General features: G+C 37.3%; 1 pseudogene; it reads left to right on the top strand.

Annotated features, from left to right (window-relative positions):
• Positions 1-663: 663 nt before the first annotated feature.
• On the top strand, positions 664-1,740 carry LOC131508088 (armadillo repeat-containing protein 1-like; annotated as a pseudogene).
• The last annotated feature ends 14,343 nt before the right edge of the window (positions 1,741-16,083 follow it).

The raw sequence follows: 16,083 nt of genomic DNA, 5'->3' as shown, positions 1-16,083 counted from the left end.
AGGGAAGAGTTTTTTAGTATTATAATGATGTTTCATAATGAAGGTATTAGGATGTCTTCAACTTTGCTATCTCTCTCTATAGATAGATAGATACAAAGATGCAAAGAAGAAATACAGTGGTGGAAGTCTGGGGATCAGACAAACCAGTTTTTGACTACATCTTTGTACTAAATTCTCCCATTTTCAATGGAATTCTTTAATATATAAGTTATTTTATTTGATACAATGAAATATAACTTATAATAGAACATTTAATATATAAAACAGTACTTATTGGTCTTTGAATTTGATTCTAATATTAAAACATCAATGCTTACTTAGTTATGAATCCACAGATACTTAAAACAGAGAGCAAAAACCAGTTAGATATTTGTGTATTGACATATGATCTTATGTGATTTGGGGGATTGATAAGAAAATTGGAACTTACCAACATCATCACCATTTTAAAAAGAATGTCATAAAAACTAATTACAGAAAGAAATGTGTCTAGCTACCAAAAAAAATGCTCAAAAATGTATTGTTTCAGAGTAAAATTAAGACAACCTTGTATCAACAGGAACAAATAAAGACATTTTCTGCTATGCCTTGCTACTTGAAGACTTCCACTAATCTATATGCCCCATAAGATAAAAATCAAAAACTGACGGATGTTGCAGGGTCATGGGTGAGTCTGTAGAACCTTTTGTCACCAGGTTTCTCACTCCTTGGTTCCCAGAGTTAGCCTGGTCATTTTCCATTACTGAGATCACGGCTCTAAATAGAGGGACCCGCTCTGTGACTCCTGGGTCCCTCAACCTCATGTGTTGGTGTGACCTTGATAGTGCAACAGGCTCTGGACTCCTGAAGCTCTGGCGTGAATTTAAGAAGATTTTGTTTGTGTATGGCATAGAGGATGAATTCTTCCTCTCTACTATGAATAAAGAACCTAATGTTCTCTCACATTAGTTAACCAGTTACGAGATCCACCAAAAGATCTACTAAGTAGAAGAACCATTGTCTACGATGTCATGGATGTCTGCCTGACCTTATCTTACTTATGGACCTTCCCAACCCCTCTGTTGTCCATTTGGCTTTGCTTGCTCTTCAGTACTTGGCAGAATGCCACGCTAACAGAGAAAAGATGGACGGAGAACTGGGGATGATGCTAAGTTTGCAAAATATTATACAGAAGACTACAATTCCAGGAGAAACAAAACTGCTGGCTTCTGAAATGTATGACATTCTTCATGCGGTCTTTCAAGATGGCAGATGGTGTTGGTTTAAAATAAATGAATTCATGTAGAAGGAAAGCTCAGTTTTTTGTTTTGTTTTGTTTTGTTTTGTTTTGTTTTCTGGGAACTACAAGCAAATGCTCCAAAGCAGTGGTTTTGCACATAGATGGTCTTGGTAATAAGTCTTGGAGAAATCTCTGTGAAGAGACTTTGTTACAAATGAAAGGTGTTATTAAGCTTTACTTTTCAAATGGCTGTTCAAAGATGCATGTTGCAGGTCCATTCAGATTTGAAAGCAGACGCTTTGGCATCAACAATAGTATCAACCAAGGATATGAAGGCTCAGCGAGTTGGGTGAAAAGTGAGATTGGAGAAGAGATGCTGGTCCCCATCTGAGATAAGCCTGTGGAAATACAGTCCCACAAAGGAGCAGAACAGCTCAGTGTCCCGGGTGGGCTTACTCCTGGAGGATGGAGCCAATTAACTGAGCACAGCTGCAAACTTTGCATATAGGTCATTTTCCTGATGACTCCAGTTTGGGTCTCAAAGACTGCGTGAATCAAGCAGGGTCCAGGTTTCCATTGTAGTGGTGAACTGTCAAGTGGAATCTGCAACACGTTATCATGAAAAGTTTTTAGATTCCATGATTGCATATGCTGCATTTTACATCTTATTGGACATTTCCCCCCAATCAGTGGTAAAAAAGACAAATGCTACAGGTGGACTTGCTTTGCTTATGAGGGTCCTATAGCAGTTAAGGCAACAGCAACTGCATTTTTTTGGAAATATATTGCAAAATAATAATAGGTAACATAGTTTAAAAAAAGTAAGAAAAATAAAATCCACTTCATTACTTCTGTACATGGAATAGTATCTAGAACATAAAAGGTATCTAATAAATATTTATTCTCTAAATACAATTATAGTAAGAATATGAAAATGCATTCATTGAAATAAGTAAGTGCTTACTATGCACCCATTATTATTCATAATGATCAAGAATTCATACAGATGCAAGTGAAATGATTTAGTTTTAATGTAGGAGAAACTTGCATTTGGGCCAAGGGCACAATATATGAATAATACAGTTGGAGGTATCATTTGAGAATTCTTACAATATGTGATAATAAATCCCAGATAAGAGGAAGGAAAAGAATTTTCTCCAACTATTTTAAACATAACACATTCTTTTTTGTTACAAGTAATTAGGTAATTGAAAAACCTTTGAAACAGCTAGAGAAGCAGAGTCTAGGCTTGTCCTCAAGAACAATTGCTAAAGGATACTACATACAGACTAGAGCAACATGGGAGCTTCCATATCTGCACTAAACAGGAATGGCAGGAACTAGGAAGAATTGTTGAATTCAAGAACATACCACTCTAGTTGTAAATCAAAAATCTGGAAGCTATAGAACTATAACAGCTGTCTGTCACCCATGAAGACAGTGAATGGACATCTGAACACTTCAGTAGAAAACCTAATATCTTCAGCATTGTCATTAACTGTAGAAGGGTACTCTTTATTACCTTCAACCTTCAAATCTCAGTAAACATACCCAATTGGCAGTCCCTCATCTCCAACCAAAACTCTACATACTAAGAATTAAGTCCATGGGGTTTAACTTTCCAGCCTATGTATCACAGGTAAGCAGACTGCAAGAAAGTTGAATGGATACCACAGACCAATCCACAAATATATGACGGCCCCACTTTTGATTATTTCTAAGAACCCTTCGCCAACACTTGTACATTCCAACAATAATGATAACATCAACAACAAATTTCCGTCAAACACATAATAGTCAGCAGGGAGGGTTTCTAAGCTTTAATTATTCATTCTGTCGCATAAAAATATATAGAACTAGGGGCGCCTGCGTGGCTCCCTCGGTTGAGCGTCCGACTTCAGCTCAGGTCATGATCTCTCCGTCTGTGAGTTCAAGCCCCGCGTCGGGTTCTGTGCTGACAGTTGGGAGTCTGGAGCCTGCTTCAGAGTCTGTGTCTCCCTCTCTCTCTGGCCCTCCCCCGTTCATGCTCTGTCTCTCTCTGTCTCAAAAATAAATAAACATTAAAAAAATAAATTAAAAAAAATATATAGATCTAATTATAGCAAATACATTGTCAATTTCTCCTACACAAAACTGTCACATATTAAATGACTTGTAGTACTAGGCATTGTTTAAATAATTTGATCTAATGTTTAGAAAAGTAAGTAACACTATATATTGGTTGAAGTTACAAACATATTTAGCAGCAAAGCACTCAAGTGGTACAAAATGAAAAAACAAATTATAATTTTTAAATAATTACCATTTGTTTTACTCTTATACTCCAGGGATATCGTCTATACAAGTACTAGTGTCATGACCTCGGCCTTGGCCATGACCTCTGTCCTAGGCTTACTTCTCCCCCATGTTGATTGCCCCCTACTTGCCTGGAACTATTCTGTGTGCTTAGGATATGTCATGGGACAAAAATACAAAAACTGCCACCCTAGTGTAACTTTCACTTGGGAGAAAGATTTAACGAATAATAAAATAAATAAGTAAAGTGCAGAGTATATTTGGAGATGATGTAAAAAAAAAAGTAAAGTGTACAACATGAAGTAAACATGGGGGTGCAGGAGGTGGGACTGGGTTGCAGTGTTGAACAGGGTAATAAGGTTTCAGGGGAGGCCTTACTGAGAAGGTGAGCCTTCAGCAAAGGTAAGTGCTTGAGGGAGTTATCTAGAGAAAGAGAACCCAGGTGGAGGAATAGGTCAAGTAAATGTCTTATGTATTTACAGACAAACAAGAAGGCCAAAATGAATACAGGAAAGAGAATTGAGGTAAGCAGGAGAAGGAGATTAGAGTAGATAGGTGTTAGGGACCCATCTTGAAAAGGACTTGAGGCCAGCCAGTATGTGTACTTTGGTTTTTATTCCAAGAGGAATAGAGAGTAAAAGGAGGGTTTTTTTTTTTTTTTTTTTTTTTTTTTTATACTAGAGAAATGGCCTATTTTCACAGACAAACATTTTTCGGTGATAGCACCTTGATTCCTGATAAAATATTGGAGAATGTGGCTCATAATTAAAGATTTACCTAGCATAACCCTGGTCAAACTGGACTACAGAGTGTTTTCCAAAGGAAGTTTGCCCCTTATACCTGTGCCGTGAGGAAGCAGATAAGATTCATGTTCTTTCTGGGAAACTGGACACCCAGATTATAAAGAAAAATGAGAAAAGAAAAGAAGAGAAAAGGAAAGCATGGGGATGAGGAGGTGGTCTCTTGTGAAGTTGTTTCTTTCCAAAGTTTCTAATCAGATGAAAGAAGTGAACGAGGGGCATAGATCAATCTGGAGTGTTCTGTGGGGAGCTCTCCAAAATAGAACAGAATATCAAGATCAGGAAGAAATCTTTCTGTCCAGCAGATCCATTCTTGTCCATTCCTCTGCCTCACAAAAAGGAGCCTATCCTGTTGGTTATTCAGTTGAGTCAGTCACTCTAATTCAAGTGAGTGCTACATGGCCATTTGGCCATACCTAAACTCCATCTTTGAGTCCAGTTTTAAACAGTCATGGCTGCTTAATCTACATTAATCTGACTTCTCATTTATCAGTTGCTTGTAAATTAAGATGGGGTATTATTCGTTAATTATTGAAACCTGAACAAAACGAAAGCATCAGTGATCAAAAGTAGTTGGGGGCAGGAAGCAGAAGGTGTCATTTGGAAGAGACAAAAAAGAAGTGCTTCTCTTCCAATAGGAAAACTCTCCAGAAGAGGGCATCATTGTCAACTCATTAATTACAGACATTTGGGTTCTATGGATACAATACTTGCATTGAGTTCTCAAGGCAGCGGCATCTGAATTTTCCCAACATCAAAGGTGCCACCTGGATTAGGTGGAAGCAGCAGATGTACCAAATACCTAAATATATGAAGATACATCTCTTTAGAACTGGGAAGCATAGGCCACATGAGATAAAAGGAGAGATGAGAGTCGCTTCAGGAGTCTTTATGATATTTTGAAAAGCATGATGAAACTAGGTTGGGAAAACAAGGAAAAGCTGTCATTAAAATTCTAGACACCTAATAAAATTTTTGGCTGTCACCACTCAAGTGGTCACCAAAGAGTAATTAAAAGATTTCATTTGAAGTGAGCACAAAAGTTTGAAATTTGAGGCATATGTTGGAGCGAGCACATTTTAAGTGGAAAAAAGCAACTGATTTGTAACCAGGCATAGAAGTGTTAACCTGATACAGAGAAAAATCTCCAGAAATATGTCTTGTAATTTGTCTTTAGAAAAGAATGGAGTATATGTAGAAAAATAAGTTGGAATAAAATAGAGAAGGGAAAACATCCTTTCTACACTTTATTATTTTTAAAATATAATTTATTGTCAAGTTAGGTAACATAGAGTATATACAGTGTGCTTTTGGTTTCGGGGGTAGATTCTGTGATTCATCGCTTACATACAACACCCAGTGCCATCCCAACAAGTGCCTCCTTTCTAAACTTTAAATGGATTCTTAATTCTGTAGGCCTACAATGGAGTTTCAGAATATATGTGTTTTTGTTTGAGTGTTTTGCTCTTGGGATAATTCCTTGGATATTAATGTGGAAGGAATATCTAGGTTCACTTGAAGCAGGAAAGATTAGGATTGGATAACGCTTACAGAGTTAAAGTTATTTCAGTTTAATGATTCTCAAACTTCTGTGTGCAGAGGAATGATCCCAGAACTCCCTCAAATGCAGATCCTAAGGCTTTAGCCCCAGGGATCCAGATTCTTTTGAACTGGGATAAGGCACTGGTATTGTAATGAGCTGAACCCATGAATCTAATGATTCAGATGTGTATGGCCCAACACATGTGGAGCAGTGCTGTAGTAGTCTAAAGTGGAAGTGATGAGACCTTGAACTTGAAGATGGCAATAAAAATGAAAAGAACACAAACCAAGAAGATATGTTGAGCGTTCCACTGTCAAAGTTGTCTATGTAAGGGTAAGTACTCACGAGGAGTTCTAACAACACAAGCCCTGGCAGTGAAGGGAATGCTGTCCTTTTTAATGCAGATAAAAACTTAAAGAGAACTACATTGCAGAGCAGGGAGATACATTTTGATGTACGACAGCTAGAGTTTAAGATGGCATGAGGAAAGTGAAATAGAGGTATGCCCACTAATTGACTGCTTTGGGGCCAGGGAGAGTGATGGCAGTGAGAGACTTCCATCCAGCAAGCTTGTGCATGGGGTTACCAAGTGAAACTGTAAATGGAGACAAAGGAACTTGAAGCTTGGAGAATCCGTAAGGTGAATGGGGAGACTGGGGAAAGTGAAGGCTTCGACCTAGTCATGAAAATCATGTTTTCCCTGAGAAGTGAGCCTTGGGATAAAATTAAAAGGTGGGGCGGGGATTAATTTGGAGAAGAAGAAAAGAGCATAATCCAAGCAGAGGCCATAGGCTCTGGGAAAACCCAGGGACAGAGGGGATGGGAAAACCACTGCTTGAGGAGCATCTTCAAGGGCTAGGACAAAGCCACGTTCTGAGGGCTTTGGTCTTTGTAGAACAAGTAAAATATTTTTTTTTTTTCTTTACTGCAAGAGCAATGAGAATCCACAGGAGGCTTTTTAAGGAAGGAGTGTCCAAGAACATGATGCTCAAGACCTGCCATAATATACAGTCATAATTTTGGAACAGGGATATACTACACTCCTAATTCCAGCCTGCTGTTGCTTCTCCAAATACAGGACAGCTGAATGGAGCATGAAGAGTCTACCTTGCTGAGGGCCAATCCCGACTCCACCTTCATTGTGTTAACTGGGGGAAGTTACATAATTTGGTGTTTATCGACATTGGTTTCATATTAGCACCCCGATAATAATAAATAAATAAATATAAAATAATAAAAATAATACCAGTATTTAATAATAATAATAAAAACCAGTGTCTGTCCCCACCTGCCAGACAGTCTAAATTCAAGCCCTGGAGGTATTTTTAAATCATCTTCAGGTGCTTCTAATGTGTCTCCAAGACTGAGACCCGTTGACTGTTGCTCAATGTCCCTGATTCCTCCTCTCTGAAGGTGAGTTGATCATAATAGTGCCTCAACCTTGCAGATGCTGTGAGAGAATGCTATGAGATGATGTCTGAAAAACAGCATACACCTGGGCATGCAGGGAGACTTAAATATGCACCCACCATTGTCACGGTCGCTTACTAGAGCCATTCTCATTGTTGCACAGATCCTTTCACATAGCGGATCCTTGAAACAGCTTTGTATTCAGCTTCCAGTTACAGAAGACCCCTGGTTTGATGTGTGGTGAGGTCTTCCTGCTTTCTGTTGATAGACACAGAAAAAATGTGCTTGCATCACTTTCTCTGGACGCATGTCCTCAAAATTATTTATGTTGTTTCTTTACCATTCCTTCCTGAATACAAATTCCTTCTCTCCTCCCCCGTCAGGAATCAGCCTTCCTTATCAGCGTTAAAACACACAAAAAAACAACCAAATAAAACAAACAAAACAACAAGAAAATAAAACTAACAGCAACAAAAATCTTTATTTGGAAGGAGGGTGGATCTTTAAATGCCAGTGCAGATGAAATTTAGACACATCGAGCCTAGTTACTGATGAGATGCCTGTCTTTAAAATAGGAAACAAATTGGGCTATGCAGAATTAATTGTAGAATCAAATTTTTAAGTGGCACCATTTCGTTCTCTAAAGAAGTGCCTACTAGGAAATGGTGACTGAAGCTGACTGAAGCTACTTTATAACCTCCATTCTTGAGTTCTTAGGTAATATACACCTTCGAACTTGGTGGTCTGAGTAAATTGTGGATCATGGCAGGCTGCATTTTCCTGCCTGACTTTGGTTCCTGTATTGATTCACTGTTAAGAGGTTGTATTTAGTCCCTAGGTTTATCTTCACAATTTGTTATATATTATGATCCATCATCCCCTTAGCACTTAAGAAGAATTTATTTTCTATTATTCGTGCTTCCTCAAATGTTCTCTCGCTAAGTCGCATATGTCCGCAAGAGTAACTTTCTTGAGGTCAGAGACAGAGTCTTCTGGTTGAGGCTGGGTTAAGAGAGCTGGTCATGTAGCACAGGCACCATTTTAGAAAGTGTACAAGACCTAGGATTAATGTATTATTTTGTCCTCAACAGTTATTTGTTAAACAACCTTGACGCATGTCTTCTCCAATGAGTAGAAGATAGCAACATGACACGAATTAAAATGATCATAATGCTGACCAGAGTTCCACTAAGTGTCCGCACCTTCTTTGCTCCCGTCAGTTACATGAACGTGCTGAGTTTTGTTCCTTTCAGTACAATGCTTAGCCACAAACAGTACTAGCTAATCATTTTGTCAGATGGAAGCTAACTCACAAGGAAAATGCAAAATGTGGAAAGAAAATGTATCCAAATATCAAAACATGAAAACGTAATGCCAAAAAAATAAATTTTATCACTAAACACACGAAGTTGTAAATGCTATCTATAACATGATTAAATATTTTGATACCCTAATGTATCTTTGCTGTGCAATTGATTTCTTATATTACATGAAGAGTAGGGAAACTTGATATAGAAATGGAAGAAGAGATAAAGATGTTGGAAATCTTGGGGGAGGCATTTTTTCCATCCATCAAGATATAAACACTAACACTTCATTAAAATTGTATAAAAATATACAATGTATTTAACCGCAACCATTATTTTCCACTTGGCTTAGTGCTATAGCTTTTGCAGCGATTCAGTCTGACAAAAGCAATAGAATTAAGTGTCTCTAGCTTCCAAAATTATGCTTTATTGTTCCAGTGTCGAAAAATTCTCAGTATGATGAGCATTTACTGTTTTTACTAACAGTGTTTAGTTGAATTTCACTTCAGGCACCAAAACACTGTGTTAGGAGCTCTTTGAAGGACAAGAGGCTGGGTTTTTTGGTTTTTTGTTTTTTTTTTTTTCCCTCTAAAATACCATACTGTCCACAGTGCACTCATCTCTGAGTTTTTCAATGCAGGTTTTCCTGGATCTACTTTTAAAGAAATGGCTAGGTGAACTGACATACGAAAAAGCTGTTACTACTTTCTGGGACATTGAAACATTCCCATCAAACAGCTTCTAAAAACGTAAGTGGAAAGAACAAAAAGAAAAACAAAAGTAACAAAAACAAAGACAAAGAAATGCAGTGGTGTAGGTAAAGACTACCTGCAAGAGAATGTTAACATTTAACATTTAATGAGCATTTAACGAACAGTGCCACTTAGGTAGTTTCTTTTCCTTTTTACTTTAAATTCCACTTCGTTTCTATCTCATGTGAGTCTGAAAATGACTATGTAAGTTAGATTTAAGTGTCTCTATTTCTAAAATAAGGAAAATAAAGCCCCACAGATGTTAAGTAACTTCCCCCATCATCACCCAGTTGGACAGTGACCACCTCAGAACCCAAAACTACCCTTCAGATGACAAAGACCTTACTCAGCAGACATTTCTGTGCCATCTTGTTGGTTCCACTCTTTCTAGGGGCTAAATGTTTTCCTGCTGTAGTCTGCATTTTCAAGATAAAATATCTTGACTTGAATTTGTAAAAATTCACCCAAGAAGGAGTGTGTTTTTCATATCATTCTGCTGGAGGCTTTAAAGCTTAATAAGTTTGCAAACTCAGAATGTAAAATTTCTCTCCTGGTTTTTTCTTCCATCTATTTTGAGGCGATGACCAATAAGAATGTTCTCTGCAATCTTTGGAATAATAAGTGTATCCAAAAGTAGTATCACAAAATTCCAGAATGTTTGAGTTGAAGGAGACCTTGGAGATTGTTGGATCTGAAACACTAAATCTGCATGTGAGGAAATTGGACGCTGAGCCTCACTGAAGAGAAATAACTCCTTCACAGTAGGTCTTAATCTAGTCACAGAGCTAATTAGTATAAAAACCAGAATTAAAACCCATGTCCCCTAGCACTTGGTGCTTTTTTTTTCCACTGTATTATGAATAGTCCTACAAGTGAAGAATTAGTTTACCAATGTCTTTATATTCCTGAACCAGTTTTAAAATATCTGCTCTATTTAATTAAGCTATAGCACTCCTTAAAATAATAAGCCAAATTTAACTTGTTTCTAGCTTGGGAATTTAAACCAGAGTGCTGAATCGAGCTCTGTGTGCTTGTGTATTCTCAATTAAAGTAACCCGATTGTTCTAGAAGTCTTATTGTTTTCACCAGGCTGAAACTTGACTTCAGTTGATTTCAATGTGATCCATTTAGGCAATATCCGCTTCAGTCACTTGATATTTAATTATTGCCACTTGACTTATCAATCTCATTGTAAAATGCCCAATTCTGTAGAATGGACAGAAGGAGTTTTCAATTGAACATAGGGAAATAAGCTAAAATTACTCAGCTCTGCAGAAGCTAATTCAGGACCATGTGAAATCACTTCATATTTTATGTTCAAACACATTCACCTACCAAAAGCTTAGTCCTTTTAGAAAAGAATAAATTTTTATTCATTTTCTCTATGAATACTAAATTGCTTTAGAAAAAACACATGTGTTCTCACTGCACAATCGAAAATTACTAATTTCTCACTTACATAGATTTCTTAGAACATCTGATATATTTTTTATTCCCTCTATGAGCAATAACATTGTAAATTGAGCTGTTAAACTGATTCATGCTTAGGCCAGCAAAAAAGAACAGTAAGTGGCTCTGAATCTTTCATAAATGCTGCAGAAAAGATTTCGGTCTGTCCTTGCCCCTAACCCCTGCTATTTGGTGTCATAATGCATCATTACATACTGATGTTTGCTCTTGTGCAAGTCAGCAAAAAAAAAAGGATTACATCGTGTAGGCTGGTCCCTTTCCTTGAATTAACAGTGTCACTTTTGATTTGTTATGTTATTGGACCATGTTTTAGGACCTCTTAACATTGACAGCTGTGACACAAATATATATAGTCATCCCCAGAGGTTTGCTATTTTGTAATCTGCATGCTAAACCTTTTAAATGTTTTTTTTCAGATAAAGTTTGTTTAAAAAAAATAAATGAATGCTTGAAAGAGAAAGAAATTGTTGATGTGCCCTCCAATGTGTTCTCTGTTGTCATCTCTTTGTGGAAACTGTGGTAGAAAGAGTTATTTTCTGGGCTTAGTTATAAAAGAAAATAGATACAAAACTGGGTATAAAATGGCCTTAATTAGTATACAGACTACTAATCCTTTCCATTATTGTTTATTCTCTACTGGCTAGGTCCAGTGTCTGGTTCCCATCTTGTCTGAATAACTTCACTGACGTGGAATTCACAGCCATCACTGGCAGTTCTAACCACGAAACTATTTCCCATAAGTGTTCAAATATTCTACATATAGGTTTATTCTTTGACCCCAAAAGATGTCACCTGGGAAAACTACATAAACCAGTCATGTACATAGTAAATGCATTTGCCTAATATACTCTGGGCAGGTAATCTAGTATTTTAATAGTCTCAATTCTACAGGAAACACCCAATGTGATTTTCCTATTTAAATAGATTCATTTATTAAATACTTATTGGGTTATAATGCTGCTCTAGGCTCTAGGGTAAGCCCTGGGTATTTGAAGGAGATTAAGATACAGTTCTTGTCCTCAACGACTTCACGGTCTTATGGGAAGACAAAAGTGAGTAAATGTACTGCTTAAGAGAATAGATAAAGGAGGGAATTAGAAACTCCTGGATTCAAGTCCAAATTCTGCTATGTGCTTGCCAAATGATCTGGAACGTGTGTGTATGTGTCTTTGTGTGCACGGAGATATGTTTGTGTTAGAAGGGATCATTTAAAGGCTTAGCACAGTTAAACTGAAACTTGGTGATAAAACCAGTAAGAGGTTGATGTGAAAGTCATCTACATTCCGGAGTTCATGAACTAAACTAAGAGAATGGCCTTTTTGTGACATTGGGTATGAATAGAGACAGAATTTAAATGATATTTTTGATTCTGTGATAAATATAGATTGAAATGAAGTTTTCAAATGTGTCAGCTGGTAATGTGAAAAAAAAAAAGTAATGCTTATGTTACATACTGTGGAAGTAATATCTGCCATTTCTTGGAGTCAGATTTTGAATGCTAGAAGAAAAATATGAGAGGGTTAATATCACAGAAAATAAGACTTTAGGTGTATTGATTAATTGTAAACAGGAAATAAGGAAAATATTTCATGAAAAAGAGTTAATATTTAAATGTCTACTAAGGCCATCCTTGGAATAAGTTGTGCTGACAATATAGTCATTTAAGGCTGTGTTCATTTCAACTCAGAACTGCTGAGCCGAAGGCTGAAATTTATTTAATATTACAGTCATTTTGCAACTTTAAAAAATACATTTTTGCAATTAAAATCAAAGGATATATGTATTATTTTCCTCATTGACTGGCCTATTGTCTCAGTAACTGAATTTTACACAAATTTAGAATGTCACACTTATAGATAGTGTGTGAAAAAGATAACTTCTTGAGGTCAGATCCAAAACCCAATAATTTAATGTCTAATTGACAGATAATAATGAAAAAAGAAAGCTGTCTCTTTAACCTCCTCCTTGTTCTCTTTCACACACTTTTGCTTTCAGTTTTACCCTTCAACTAAATTCAGTTCCTTTCTGTGAAGTTGAAATAGATTGTTGTCTGATTGAGGATGTTAATGATAATCAATGATACAGAGAAAGAGAAAATACATAATATCATTCCTAAGCAATTTCCCAGTTTGCCGAAAGTGTTTGTACAGGACAATGACACGGCCTTTCTGTCTTGATCATGGAGGGGGTTGGCTAGTGGGAAATTAAAAGTGGGGGAAAAAAGCAAGCAGAAATTTCAAACCATTTATATTCCTAAAAGCTAAAATAACTTTCAACTCACACATCACGACAAAGTAAGGCAAGGAAGTCTTTACAAATGTGTTCTTTTTTTCTCGGTGGTATTCGCAGCACTAATGCATTTACAAGATGTTAAATCACATACTTAAAAAAAATCAGGTTGAAATGGGAACAATTTTCTAGCATATTTGAATCCACTTCCATTGCTAACGTAGACATTCCCCAGAACCTTTGTATATCCATTCAGCTATTAATGGGAGTTGATGTGTCATCATTCAAGTCGCTTCATTTTACTGCTACTGATTGTGACAGCTACACTGGGGAAAAATGGAGGGAACCAGTGATTTAGGAGTAGTTTTGCCTCAATAACCTTCCACAGTGCTTCCCAAAGTTATGATTCAATGCAGATATACGAATTCTTGATTAAAAATGGCTTTCAACAGTATGAAATTTACATAAAATAAGAAAGGAAAATATTTCAACTTTGCAAATAAAGCCATCGGAGGTGCATAATATCTGGCACGCAGTAGTTCTCAATAAATGTGGGTTGAACAAATGAATGAAGAGGTAGTTAGGTGACTAATACTACAGCAATACAAAGCCACTTGATAAAAATGTATCAGTGTCGCCGGCCATATGCCCAATTACACCTGATGCACCTACATAGTTATTGTGATGCTTTACGATACATGGTTATCCATCTCAAAGACAAAAACAACTCATTCAATATTTTTCTTCTGGCCAGGTAAGATTATTTAAATACTTGGCACTTGCAAACATGTTTGTAGACCCTGCTCAGTCACTGGATATATATGTTGTACTGTTTGATGGCCAACTTAATTATATCAGGAAATATATATCCCAGGAACCTGTTACCTATGCAATTCCAAATTAGAAAGGATGAGTGGGAGGCAGAGGGAAGAAATACAGCCTCGGCCTTCAGACTTGAGGTAGGTGTATTGTCTCTGGAAAGGCCAAGGGGTACAGATGTTTTCCAATTTGTCCCTGTTCCCGCCTGCCCTGCACCCAACCCTGCCTCCCATGACTGCCAGTCATGTTAAACAACAGCAACCCAAAGTCCACCCCCAGATGCTTTGTTGCAAAACTCAGAGACGAGGTAACCACAAAGAGCAAAGGAACAAAACCCTTTCCCAGTTTACCATGCCAGGCCCTTCACACTGCTACTCTAGAAGCTAGCTGTAACTAACTTCAATATTTTCCTGGAAATTCTACACATGTTTTCCTATTTCTTCAACTCTTATGTTTGTATTGTTATTGCCTTGGATCCACAATCATGTAATAATATCCAATTCCGTTAGTAAACTTCTTAACCTGTAATTCTAATGGTGGTTCTCCTTCACTGATTTTATCCAGCCAAAGATGGTCACAATGATATCTCCAGTTCTGCACGCTCTTTTGCAGTATGAATTGCTATTGGTTCATCACGAGTTGAAGATGATTTTTGTACTCTTTTGAATCAGGGCCAGTGAGTAGGGGGTCTGTGATTGTTTACCAATAGAATATGGCCCAAGTGATGTGCCATTTCCAAGCCTAAGGCTTAATTGGCTTCTGGTCCCCACCCTCCATTTTGGAAATACATTCCTTAGAGAAGGCAATCTACGTACAAAAATGCTGACCACCCCGAAATCTTCATGTTGTACATTAGGCCAACCTAATATACAAAAAGATGCAGTGTTGATAGTAAGAGATAATCAACCCATCCTGAGACAAGCCGAGGCCCCTGTCAGATGAAAACAAACAAACAAACAAACAAACAAACCTGAAACAATTTAGTAGCTTATTTGATATCCTTTATTCAAAGGAAAACAGTCCATGGATTTGGGGAGTATGGTGCCTCACAAGCATTGGAGCACTGTGCCCAAGGGATTTGAGGCAAGAGTGAGTTTTCTAGAATGTTACAGGCAACAAGAGGGAACGTAGAAACAAGGCATAATTGGTTAGGCTTTTATAAACCTAGCTGGTCCTATTTTCTAGGGTAAAGCTGCGATGCACAGTTGTGATTGGTGTGTATTAGGTTTCCTTGACAGTAAGGCACGTCCCATAACTGCAGGCTGACAGGTTTAGATTTGTGATGTAGGCCAGGCCACTTGGGCTGCCTCCATTCTGTGGGTCTTCTATTCAAATTAACTTTATCACCCCAGACATTAGAATTAGAATTAATCCAGCCCATTCAGAACTCAGATCATACCAGACCCAACTGACCACTTAACGACCGTAAGTGACATTTGGAGCAAGAACTTCTATCTGAAACCAGCCTACACAAAGGCCTGTGAGAGAGGATAGTTTATTGCCATTTTAAGATACCTATGTGTGATTGCTTATTAATGTAATATTAAATAACAAAAGCCATGAATTACGTGCACTCTCCACTTCCTTGATACCCTAATTTTACCTCTTCAGTTCATTGTGTAAGGGGATTGGCCATTGCTAAGTGAGGTCGAGAAACCCATTCAAAGGTCAAGCAATGACATATAGGAATTGTTTAACTTTTAATAGTTAAACATAATAGTATGTTTATTCTCATACCATGGGACCATTTGCTGTGCGAGATTTATAAGTATTACTCAGACTGCAGTACTCAAATACATCAAAAGTATGCAATGACTGAGTCCCATTGTCCCTTCCTCATGGGCAAAAAAAAATATTTTGAGTGAGAATATGCACTGTGCACCATTTTTAAAATAAAATTCCTTATCTATCACCAAAAAAAGTGTTTATTTTTATTTCCTCTTTTTATGCATCTTGACTGTTGGAGAAGGTTGAAGCAGTGGGTAGCCTTAGCACTAAGTGCTAAAGCCTTAGTGACTTTAGCAACAGGATTTTTGACCAGAGATTACTCAAAAGTCACTCAAAAGTCACTGCTGATGAATTAGTTGGATTTTATTGGTTCTATAGGAAAAAGGGGACCCTTCGTGGCATGGTTGTTGCCTAGAAATTTATTGCGGTGATGTTGGTTCTTGCGTCCATCAGACAAAATTTTGAGTTCTTCTTTTACTTAATGCTTACCTGTTTTATTTATTTATTTTTT

The sequence above is a fragment of the Neofelis nebulosa genome, chromosome 3 (genome assembly GCF_028018385.1).
Source record: "Neofelis nebulosa isolate mNeoNeb1 chromosome 3, mNeoNeb1.pri, whole genome shotgun sequence".
Taxonomy (NCBI): Eukaryota; Metazoa; Chordata; class Mammalia; order Carnivora; family Felidae; genus Neofelis; species Neofelis nebulosa.
This window is presented reverse-complemented; position numbering and strand designations above follow the sequence as displayed.